The following is a 12,957-nucleotide window of genomic DNA, read 5'->3' as shown; positions in this document are numbered from 1 at the left end:
AGCCACAGACTGCACACAGTGCAGTCAGCAATTTTCATACAGAGCACTACGTGGCGTTACCAACATAAAAATCTAAACAGCCAACTTAACCCCCCTGCGGGTCCGGGGATTAGAATAGGCCCGAGGTATTCCTGCCTGTCGTAAGAGGCGACTAAAAGGAGTCCATCCCCCTCACGGGGGTAGTTAGCGCCTGCGTCCGGAGACGGACGGTTCCACGACCTATAATTGTGGTCCTTTTGGTTTTTCACTTCTCGTTTCTTCCTTCCTTTTGTTGGTTCCTTTCTTTGCTCTTCTCCACCTCACTGTCTTCCTTACTCTTTCCCTTGACTTCTCTTTGCCTTCTCATTGCCTTTTTCTCATTGCCTTTTTCTCCTTGCCTTCTCATTGCCTTTTTCTCCTTGCCTTCTCATTGCCTTTTTCTCCTTGCCTTCTCATTGCCTTTTTCTCCTTGCCTTCTCTGGTCTCCGCCTCGGCGTTTGAGACAGTCTGTCCTCTTTCTCCCTCTCTCTCTCTTCTGTTTCCTCTTCTTCCTTCCTCCCTGTGCGTGCCTGAAGGCCGACCCACGCGTTCGCACGCGTAGCCGGTGACGGGGTAACGCGTAAGTCCCCGCCCTGGGTAGACATGTAAGGCACGCGCGTACCCCCTGGTAAAGGCCAGGCCCGGGGAGGGGTGATTGCTTGAGCTGATACCTTCTGACCATGCCGATTGGTCCCTCCGTCTGTTTCTCGGGAGGTGTGACTTGAGGTGTAAACATTCACCTAAGGCGGGAGTGCCCTCTGAGAGGGTCCCCACAAGGAAGGAGCGCGCCATCGGAGACGCTGGCAATCATGGGGGATTCCTCCGCAATCGATTCTACTCCATCGCTTTCGACTTCTGCCCAAAAACGGAAACGTGATCAGCCACCAGTTACAAAAGTACTACCGCCTGCCCCACAGTTCCTCGTCGTTCCTCGATCTGAGGACGGAAAGGATTTTTCCTCTGTCAACCCTTTCGTTATCCAGAAGGGCGTAGATGCCATAGCCGGATCTGTCAAATCTTGTACCAGGTTGCGTAACGGTACCTTATTACTAGAAACTGAGAGTGCCTTTCAGGCACAAAAACTGCTTCGGGCCACCCTCCTGTACACGTTCCCTGTCCGGGTGGAGGCCCACCGAACTTTGAATTCGTCTCGTGCTGTAGTCTATACTAGCTCCCTCGACGGATTGACTGACGAGGAGCTTCAATCTTTCCTCGCTGAGCAGGGCGTGACGGCTGTCCATAGGGTCAAGAAAAAGGTCAACAATGACCTTGTACCAACCCGGACACTTTTCTTGACCTTCGATAGTGTTAAGCTGCCATCGCGCATCAAGGCGGGCTACGAGGTTATTTCTGTTCGCCCCTATGTCCCGACACCTACGCGCTGCTACCAGTGTCAGCGTTTCAATCACACTCGACAGTCTTGTTCCAATGCGGCTAAATGTGTCACTTGTGGCAGGGATGCCCATGAGGGTGACTGTCCACCTCCGTCTCCCCGTTGTGTGAACTGTCAGGGTGACCATGCCGCATCCTCCCGCGACTGTCCTGTCTATAAGGAAGAACGCTGTATCCAAGAAATTCGGGTCAAAGAGAAAGTGTCCACCTCGGCTGCTCGCAAGCTATTGGCTAGTAGGAAGCTCACGCTGCTCCCAGCGGGGAAATACAGTACTGTCCTCGCCTCTCCTCGGATTACCCGGGAGGTGGCAACCCAGACATGCGAGCTGATCTTCAGCACCACGGTCGTCCGTTCGGCCAGTGCTAAGATCGCGCGGTCGACGTCTCCTCTTCCTCCCATCACCCCACAGACACCAGCCCCTTCATCAGCTTCTGCTAAGACGAAGACCCCGAAGACAGATGCACGGGCCTTCAAGAAGGAACCATCCCGTGCAGACTTCCTACGTTCCTCGACCTCCCAGCCTTCGACCGGTACATCCACCAAACGTCCTTCCAAAAAGGCTCATAGGAAGCACAGTTCTCCTTCTCCGCCACGGCGCATTTCTTCTCCTGCGCCACCCAGCGGTTGCCGCCCCAGGCCGTCATCCGTTTAGCCTGGCCGCACCGCTGGTAGCCGTACATCTGGCCGTTCACCGGCGGAGGAAGCTCCCCCTCCCGGCCATCCTCCCGAGATGACCGATGAACCTATGGAACCAATGGACGATGACTGTCCGCCTACTGATAGCGGCGGCGGTGCTCGCTCGAAGCCATGCCCTCAGCGGCCTTCGAGGTGACCCCTTCTCTCATCTTCCTTTTCTTACGATGGCACTTATTCACTGGAATATTCGCAGCATTCGCTCCAACCAAGAGGACTTGAAGTTGCTGCTCCGCTTGCACCGTCCGCTCGTCGTAGCCCTCCAGGAAACGAAGCTACGCCCATGCGATCAAATTGCCTTTGCACACTACACCTCTGTGCGTTTTGACCTACCCCCTGTGGTAGGTGTCCCAGCTCATGGAGGGGTTATGTTGCTGGTCCGGGATGATATTTACTACGATCCCATCAAGTTGCACACCGGCCTGCAGGCAGCTGCCATCCGCATTACTCTCCCCACTTTTACGTTTTCCTTTTGTACCGTTTACACTCCATCGTCATCTGCCGTTACCAGGGCAGACATGATGCAACTTATTGCTCAGCTACCTGCACCATTTTTGTTAACTGGAGACTTCAATGCCCACCATCCCCTTTGGGGCTCTCCAGCATCCTGCCCAAGAGGCTCCTTGTTAGCAGACCTTTTCAACCAGCTCAATCTGGTCTGCCTCAATACTGGCGCCCCTACTTTTCTTTCGGACACATCTCACACCTATTCCCATTTAGACCTCTCTATATGTACTCCCCAACTTGCACGCCGGTTTGAGTGGTATGCACTTGCTGATACATATTCGAGCGACCACTTCCCGTGTGTTATCCATCTCCTGCAGCATACTCCCTCTCCGTGCTCCTCTAGTTGGACCATCTCCAAGGCAGACTGGGGGCTCTTCTCTTCCAGGGCGACCTTTCAGGATCAAACCTTCACAAGCTGCGATCGTCAGGTCGCACACCTCACGGAAGTCATTCTCGCTGCTGCTGAATATTCCATCCCTCACCCTACTTCTTCCCCCCTGCGGGTCCGGGGATTAGAATAGGCCCGAGGTATTCCTGCCTGTCGTAAGAGGCAACTAAAAGGAGTCCATCCCCCTCACGGGGGTAGTTAGCGCCTGCGTCCGGAGACGGACGGTTTCACGACCTATAATCGTGGTCTTTTTGGTTTTTCACTTCTCGTTTCTTCCTTCCTTTTGTTGGTCCCTTTCTTTGCTCTTCTCCACCTCACTGTCTTCCTTACTCTTTCCCTTGACTTCTCCTTGCCTTCTCATTGCCTTCTCATTGCCTTTTTCTCCTTGCCTTCTCATTGCCTTTTTCTCCTTGCCTTCTCATTGCCTTTTTCTCCTTGCCTTCTCATTGCCTTTTTCTCCTTGCCTTCTCATTGCCTTTTTCTCCTTGCCTTCTCATTGCCTTTTTCTCCTTGCCTTCTCATTGCCTTTTTCTCCTTGCCTTCTCATTGCCTTTTTCTCCTTGCCTTCTCATTGCCTTCTTCTCCTTGCCTTCTCTGGTCTCCGCCTCGGCGTTTGAGACAGTCTGTCCTCTTTCTCCCTCTCTCTCTTCTTTTTCCTCTTCTTCCTTCCTCCCTGTGCGTGTCTGAAGGCCGACCCACGCGTTCGCACGCGTAGCCGGTGACGGGGTAACGCGTAAGTCCCCGCCCTGGGTAGACATGTAAGGCACGCGCGTACCCCCTGGTAAAGGCCAGGCCCGGGGAGGGGTGATTGCCTGAGCTGATACCTTCTGACCATGCCGATTGGTCCCTCCGTCTGTTTCTCGGGAGGTGTGACCTGAGGTGTAAACATTCACCTAAGGCGGGAGTGCCCTCTGAGAGGGTCCCCACAAGGAAGGAGCGCGCCATCGGAGACGCTGGCAATCATGGGGGATTCCTCCGCAATGGATTCTACTCCATCGCTTTCGACTTCGACCCAAAAACGGAAACGTGACCAGCCAACAGTGACAAAAGTACTACCGCCTGCCCCACAGTTCCTCGTAGTTTCTCGCACTGAGGACAGAAAGGATTTTTCCTCTGTCAACCCTTTTGTTATTCAGAAGGGCGTTGATGCCATAGCCGGATCTGTCAAATCTTGTACCAGGTTGCGTAACGGCACCTTATTACTCGAAACTGAGAGTGCCTTTCAGGCACAAAAACTGCTTCGGGCCACCCTCCTGTACACGTTCCCTGTCCGGGTGGAGGCCCACCGAACTTTGAATTCGTCTCGTGGTGTAGTGTATACTAGCTCCCTCGACGGATTGACTGACGAGGAGCTTCAATCTTTCCTCGCTGAGCAGGGCGTGACGGCTGTCCATCGGGTCATGAAAAAGGTCAACAACGACCTTGTACCGACCCGGACACTCTTCTTGACCTTCGATAGTGTTAAGCTGCCATCGCGCATCAAGGCGGGCTACGAGGTTATTTCTGTTCGCCCCTATGTCCCGACACCTACGCGCTGCTACCAGTGTCAGCGTTTCAATCACACTCGACAGTCTTGTTCCAATGCGGCTAAATGTGTCACTTGTGGCAGGGATGCCCATGAGGGTGACTGTCCACCGCCGTCTCCTCATTGTGTGAACTGTCAGGGTGACCATGCCGCATCCTCCCGCGACTGTCCTGTCTATAAGGACGAACGTTGCATCCAAGAAATTCGTGTCAAAGAGAAAGTGTCCACCTCGGCTGCTCGCAAGCTATTGGCTAGTAGGAAGCCCACGCTGCTCCCAGCGGGGAAATATAGTACTGTCCTCGCCTCTCCTCGGACTACCCGGGAGGTCGCAACCCAGACATGCGATCTGACCTTTAGCACCACGGTCGTCCGTTCGGCCAGTGCTAAGATCGCGCGGTCGACGTCTCCTCTTCCTCCCATCACACCACAGACACCAGCCACTTCCTCAGCTTCTGCTAAGTCGAAGACCCCGAAGTCAGATGCACGGTCCTTCAAGAAGGAACTATCCCGTGCAGACTTCCTCCGTCCCTTGACCTCCCAGCCTTCGACCGGTTCTTCCACCAAACGTCCTTCTAAAAAGGCGCATAGGAAGCACAGTTCTCCTTCTCCGCCACGGCGCCTTTCTTCTCCTGCGCCACCCTGCGGTTGCCGCCCCAGGCCGTCATCCGTTTCGCCTGGCCGCACCGCTGGTAGCCGAACATCTAGCCGTTCACCGGCGGAGGAAGCTCCCCCTCCCGGCCATCCTTCCGAGATGGCCGATGACCCTATAGACCCCATGGACGATGACTGTCCGCCTACTGATAGCGGCGGCAGTGCTCGCTCGAAGCCAGGCCCTAAGCGGCCTTCGAGGTGACCCCTTCTCTCATCTTCCTTTTCTTACGATGGCACTTATTAACTGGAATATTCGCAGCATTCGCTCCAACCGAGAGGACTTGAAGTTGCTGCTCCGCTTGCATCGTCCGCTCGTCGTAGCCCTCCAGGAAACGAAGCTACGCCCATGCGATCACATTGCCTTGGCACACTACACCTCTGTGCGTTTTGACCTACCCCCTATGGTAGGAATCCCAGCTCATGGAAGGGTTATGTTGCTGGTCCGGGATGATATTTACTACGATCCCATCACGTTGCACACCGGCCTGCAGGCAGTCGCCATCCGCATTACTCTCCCCACTTTTACGTTTTCCTTTTGTACCGTTTACACTCCCTCGTCATCTGCCGTTACCAGGGCAGACATGATGCAACTTATTGCTCAGCTACCTGCACCGTTTTTGTTAACTGGAGACTTCAATGCCCACCATCCCCTTTGGGGTTCTCCAGCCTCCTGCCCAAGGGGCTCCTTGTTAGCAGACCTTTTCAACCAGCTCAATCTTGTCTGCCTTAATACTGGCGCCCCTACTTTTCTTTCGGACACATCTCATACCTATTCCCATTTAGACCTCTCTATATGTACTCCCCAACTTGCACGCCGGTTTGAGTGGTGTGCACTTGCTGATACTTATTCGAGCGACCACTTCCCGTGTGTTATCCATCTCCTGCAGCATACTCCCTCTCCGTGCTCCTCTAGTTGGACCATCTCCAAGGCAGACTGGGGGCTCTTTTCTTCCAGGGCGACCTTTCAGGATCAAACCTTCACAAGCTGCGATCGTCAGGTCGCACACCTCACGGAAGTCATTCTCGCTGCTGCTGAATATTCCATCCCTCACCCTACTTCTTCTCCACGTCGCGTACCCGTCCCCTGGTGGACCGCAGCATGTAGAGACGCTTTACGTGCTCGTCGACGTGCTTTACGCACCTTTAAACGCCACCCTACAGTGGCGAATTGTATTAATTATAAACGATTACGTGCTCAGTGTCGTCGTATTATTAACGAAAGCAAGAAAGCCAGCTGGGCTGCTTTCACAAGCACCTTCAACAGTTTTACTCCTTCTTCTGTTGTCTGGGGTAGCCTGCGCCGGCTATCTGGCACTAAGGTCCACTCCCCAGTTTCTGGCTTGAAGGTCGCGAATGACGTCCTTGTGGCCCCTGAGGCTGTCTCCAATGCCTTCGGCCGCTTTTTCGCAGAGGTTTCGAGCTCCGCTCATTACCACCCTGCCTTCCTCCCCCGCAAACAGGCAGAGGAGGCTACGCCACCTGACTTCCGCTCCTCGAATTGTTAAAGTTATAATGCCCCATTCACCATGCGGGAACTCGAAACCGCACTTGGCCGATCACGGTCCTCCGCTCCAGGGCCTGATTCTATTCATATTCAGATGCTGAAGAACCTTTCTCCTGCGGGTAAAGGTTTTCTTCTTCATACATACAATCGCATCTGGATTGAGGGACATGTTCCCGCATGCTGGCGCGAGTCTATTGTTGTCCCGATTCCTAAGCCGGGGAAGGACAAGCACTTGCCTTCCAGTTATCGACCTATCTCGCTTACCAGCTGTGTCTGTAAAGTGATGGAGCGAATGGTTAACTCTCGATTGGTTTGGCTGCTCGAGTCTCGACGCCTACTTACCAATGTCCAATGTGGATTTCGTAGGCGCCGCTCTGCTGTTGACCATCTGGTTACCTTGTCGACCTTCATTATGAATAACTTCTTGCGGAAGCGCCCGACCGCGGCTGTGTTCTTTGATTTGGAGAAGACTTACGACACCTGTTGGAGGGCGGGCATTCTCCGCACCATGCATACATGGGGCCTTCGCGGTCGCCTCCCTATTTTTATTCGTTCCTTTTTAATGGATCGACAGTTCAGGGTACGTGTGGGTTCTGTCCTGTCCGACACCTTTCGCCAGGAGAATGGGGTGCCACAGGGCTCAGTTTTGAGCGTCGCTCTCTTCGCCATCGCGATCAATCCAATAATGGATTGCCCCGCAGCTGATGTATCAGGCTCCCTTTTTGTGGACGATTTTACCATCTATTGCAGCGCGCAGTGTACACGTGTCCTGGAGCGCTGTCTTCAGCGTTATCTTGACCGTATTTACTCCTGGAGTGTCGCCAATGGCTTCCGTTTTTCTGCCGAGAAGACGGTCTGTATTAACTTCTGGCGCTACAAAGAGTTTCTCCCACCGTCCTTACGACTCGGTCCCGTTGCTCTCCCAATCGTGGAGACAACCAAATTTTTAGGCCTTACCTTTGACAGGAAACTTAGCTGGTCTCCACATGTGTCATATTTGGCCGCCCGTTGTACCCGTTCTTTAAATGTCCTCCGTGTTCTCAGTGGTATGTCGTGGGGAGCGGATCGAACCGTCCTACTTCGTCTATATCGGTCGATCGTCCGCTCCAAGCTGGATTATGATAGCTTCGTCTACTCCTCTGCACGGCCATCCATCTTACGCCGCCTCAACTCCATACAACATCGGGGCTTACGACTTGTGATCGGAGCATTTTATACTAGTCCCGTAGAGAGTCTTCATGCTGACACTGGCGAATTGCCACTCACCTACCGGCGCGATATACTGCTTTGTCGGTATGCCTGTCGGCTACTGTCAATGCCCGACCATCCGTCTTATCGTTCCTTTTTTGACGACTCTCTCGACCGTCAATACGGGTTGTATGTCTCTGCCCTGCTACCCCCTGGAGTTCGTTTTCGTCGCCTCCTTCAACACCTTAATTTTTCACTCCCTACAACCTTTCGAGTGGGCGAGAGCCACACGCCACCTTGGCTCCAGGCTCAGGTCCGCGTTCACCTTGACCTCAGCTCGCTCCCAAAAGAGGTTACCCCCGGTTCGGTCTACCACTCCCGTTTTTTGGAACTTCGTTCGAAGTTCATCAACATGACTTTCATTTATACAGATGGCTCTAAGACCAATGACGGGGTCGGGTGTTCCTTTATTGTCGGGGCACAAAGTTTCAAATACCGGCTCCATGGCCATTGTTCGGTCTTCACAGCTGAGCTCTTTGCCCTCTACCAGGCTGTTCTTTACATCTGCCGCCACCGACATTCTGCTTATGTCATCTGCTCAGATTCCCTGAGCGCCATCCAGAGCCTCAGTGATCCGTACCCGGTTCACCCTTTCGTACACCGGATCCAACGCTCTCTTCAGCAGCTGGTGGACGTCGGTTCTCCGGTTAGCTTTATGTGGGTTCCTGGCCATGTCGGTATACCTGGGAACGAAGCTGCAGATGCCGCGGCCAAGGCTGCGGTCCTCCAGCCTCGGACAGCTTCTTGTTGTGTCCCTTCGTCCGATTTTAGCAGGGTCATTTGTCGGCGCATTGTGTCGCTGTGGCATGCCGATTGGGCTGCACTTACAGACAACAAGCTTCGGGCCTTAAAACCTCTTCCCGTGGCTTGGACGTCCTCCTCACGCCCTTCTCGGCGGGAGGAGGTAGTTTTGGCCCGGCTAAGAATTGGACACTGCTGGTTCAGCCATCGCCATCTGCTGACGGCTGCGCCAGCGCCGTTCTGCCCATGTGGGCACTTGCTGACGGTTCGACACATTTTAATGTCCTGTCCATATTTTAACACACTGCGTCTCGATCTTAACCTGCCAAGTACTTTCGATGCCATTTTAGCGGATGACCCACGAGCAGTTGCTCGTGTTCTTCGTTTTATCAATTTGACAAACCTCTCTCAGGACATTTGATGCTGCTGTTTTTTAATCCTATGCCTGTCAGTCTGTGTTTTATCGTGTTTTCCCTTTTAGTTGTTGTTGTCCACTTGTGCCTCGCGGTGCATTCTTAGAGTAGTCAGGGCGCTAATGACCATTGAAGTTGTGCGCCCTAAAACCACAAAAAAAAGCCAACTTACAGTGTCAGAATTCACAGATGTAATTAAGTATAAAATTTCTATTTACTTAATACCTCGATTACTAGATGGACATGTTTTCAAACAAAAAAAAAGCTGCATTTGAAGTCAGTAATAAATGTGTTTTTCAACTGTTGACATGGAATTGAATAACATAAACCTAGGATACAATGTGGTAATATCATTCCAGTTTGAAAATAAATTAATTTTCACACTTAGGCCTTTGAATCATTTTTTGTTAGTCCAACATACTCTTTATGAACGTAACTGTTGCACTGAATACAAAGCCTCATACGAGCTACACGATCCTCTTCGCAAATGCAACAATACCAGATCACAGATGAAATTTGTAGGCCGGCACTTGTGCTTGATTGAGAGAGTTTTTGCCGACTGATGGGTAGAATGAATTTTTTCCGAGGGGTAAAAACTAAACGATTCGATTTTGTTTCAGTCACGAAACTAAATTATTTTCAAAAGATCGTTACTATTACCACAATTTTGTAAAACTCCAATGCTGATTATACGAGGGCAATCCCAAAAGTAAGGTCTCCTATTTTTTTATAAGTACATAGACCTCTTTATTTCTACAATGGTTTACATCAGTTTACAGCTTGAACATTTAGCTATTTTTCGACATAATCACCATTTCTGTCTATACATTTTTGTAGACGCTGTGGCAGTTTCTGTATGCCCATGTCATACAAGCTCGCCGCCATGCTGTTTAGAACTTCTTTCACCTCGTCGGCGAAGCTGAATCGCTGGGACCACAATTAATGCTGACAGGTACTGTGAGACTCTGAAAAAACTCAAACGGGCAATTCAAAACCGGAGAAGAGGAATGTTGAGCAAGGGCGTAATCATTCTCCATGACAACGCTCGCCCACAAATCGCTCGGCAAACCGTTGCTCTCCTGCAATAGTTCCAGTGGAACATAATCAGAACCCACCCACCCACCCTATAGTCCTGACTCGACGCCTAGTGACCATCACCTGTTCCCCAAGTTAAAAGAACATTTGGCCGGAAAGCGATTCAGTTCCGACGACGAGGGGAAAGAAGAGGTCGATAACTTTCTGATCTAGTTCTCAGTAGTCCGATAGAAAAAGACTGGCGGCTTTGAAAATTGTAAACTGACATTTTGTAAGTGACACGAAATAGAACTAATTAACATATAGCAAACTACGCCACATATTAATAAATGCAACTAATTTCAATGCGTGTACTATTTGGAGTAATACCACCACGTCTTATGTGCGTGATTGTGCCTAACTTCCTTCGTATTCAATCTACGACATCCTGAACTTGTGTTTTGCATCTCAAGTGATCCCAGTTGTTTTTAACTTGGTTACGTTTTTATTCCTTTGGAATTAATTAAACAAAAAAAAATGTATGCCAGGAAGTATTAAGAGTACAAAAATGCTGTTTATTCTGTATGTACGACGCTTGTATTACTATTGGGCATTAATGCACTTATTCACATCCTCCTCGTTTTAATCAAAGCATGAGGTATTTCGGCAATGTCCATTCGAACTATGTGTTTTTACCTGTTTCAAATATTCAGCACTGCATTAAAAGTAGACCGTACCTCGGCTGTGTCATTCAGGTTCAACTTTCTGTCGTTTGCACCTCTGACAATTTGTGATGATGGATTGCATTGCGCTAGCGTTGCCACATGTAATCGTATTAAGTCGGTGCATAAATTGGTAGCGTTTCTTTTTTGCCTGTTGGTATCGTGGTTGCTATGGGTTTATTTATCGATTGTCGTTTTTAATTTGTCGTTCACTGTTGCCATTTGAGTTTACATATTGTCATTTTCTCATTTGGTGATAGTGAATGGAGCTGTGGAGGCTGAAAAAAGGAGTGACTAGTGGAGGAATCTGAACATTTCCGACATACTCTTCTATTTGAGTTCGATAGACACTTGCCAGCAGCGGAGGCAGACAGAAACTTTGGCGCCGTGTATGGAGATAATGTCATTGGTCAGAGCACGGCAAGAAAATGGTTTTCTCGTTTTAAGAAGGATCGTTTTGGCGTTAGTGATTCTGCACGTTCAGGAGGGCCTTCAGGGTTTGATGAAGATCGTTTAAACGCGTTAATCCACAATGATCTACATCAGTGTACTCGAGAACTGGCAGAGGAGATTAACTGTGATCATTCCACCGTAGTGCGACATTTGCATGCAATGAGGAGGAAATTCAAAAGTCAGGTGTATGGGTAGTGCATGCTCTAAGCCAAAATCACAAAAATCAGCAGGTGGCATGCACCTCCCTGTACTAAGACCTGCGCTCGTCCACAAATGATATTGCTATGCATCTGTGGAACAGCGATGGTGTGGTGTGTAACGAATTGCTTTCCCGAGGTGTAACCATCACTCCTGACGTTTACTGTCGACAATTGGCACTTCTTGTAGACGCATTCCAAGAACAACCAGAAAGATTGCATGAAGTGGTGCTATTCCATGGTAACACCCGCGCGCAGTTTGCTAGACTGACAAAAACCAGTACACAGGAGTTATTTTGCTAGACTGTCAAAAAACAGTACACACGAGTTGGGTCGAGAAGTCACTCCGCACCCACTTTATTCACCTGATCTTGCGCTCTCGGATTTTCACCTTTCCCGCTCTGTCGAACAACCTTCAAGGAAATTACTTTCCGGATAAAAATGAGTCCCAAAATCACGTGATTTCTACAGCAGCTGAGTAGAAAAGTTACCCCATCCTTGGCAGCCTGTTGTAAATAATGGAGAACCGTGGTCACAAACCTGAATCCAACGTCCGCCGCCTTATATAGCCCAAAAAGATTTGGTTCACCACATTTTTACCTCCATGGTTCATCGTAGTGATACTTACCTGTGATGTCACTCTGACGTGCCCATACGCAGTTTTGACGACTGGGTATATCTATCGACTTCCGTGATCGTATGCCATATAACATCTGGTGCTTTGATTGTCTGGAGACGTAGTTCTTCCATAAGAAATTGACGTTTCAATAATCGTTCACAACATTGACATGCACAAGCTAAGACAGCATGCCTTGCTTCTTTCCTCATTTTACACGTTTATGGGCTAACAAAAAACTCGTAGGTACTTTTTTTGCAAAAATTAACGTTAAAAATGTGTATACGAGCTGAAAGCTGAAAATGTAACCAACAAGAAGCGGTGCCAGTAAAGCATTGGTTTCGGAATTCCAGCTTAATTTGGTATCGATGCAAATACAGTAAAAGTGACACTACATGGATTACGAAAGCATCATTTTCACATCATAACCTTCTCTTCTTGGTTATTCAAAATAAACCAAGGAAAGAATAAGTTACATTAACGAGGTCAGATGTGCTGTATTACTACAGTAAATGCGCGTAAACGTTCCAAATTGCCTCCTGACTCTGTTATTCTTGTAAGCTCTATAATTAGTATATAAAAGAGCTGTTGGATGCACACGACAAAAATAATGAACAAGAAGCAATTGTAACAGCAGTCTGCTAATGTTTTGGGCTCTCTAAGCTGGCGGCAGGCCCCGTCCAATCTGGGTTCAAAACAACGTACAGCGTAAGTCTATAGTGTCATCTCCCTTCTTTTTTTGATTCCACGAGGAGAATATATTGTTGATTACTAAAGTCTCCGTAACGTGTATGGCGGTCAAGTTTGGCTTGTTTCGCGCACCTACGTCACACATATTCCCAAAGGCAGCGAGTGTTCAGTAGTGTTCTGAGCG

Source organism: Schistocerca cancellata, chromosome 3, assembly GCF_023864275.1.
Source record: "Schistocerca cancellata isolate TAMUIC-IGC-003103 chromosome 3, iqSchCanc2.1, whole genome shotgun sequence".
NCBI classification, from domain to species: Eukaryota; Metazoa; Arthropoda; class Insecta; order Orthoptera; family Acrididae; genus Schistocerca; species Schistocerca cancellata.
The sequence above is the reverse complement of the archived record's forward strand: the minus strand, read 5'-3'. Positions refer to the sequence as shown.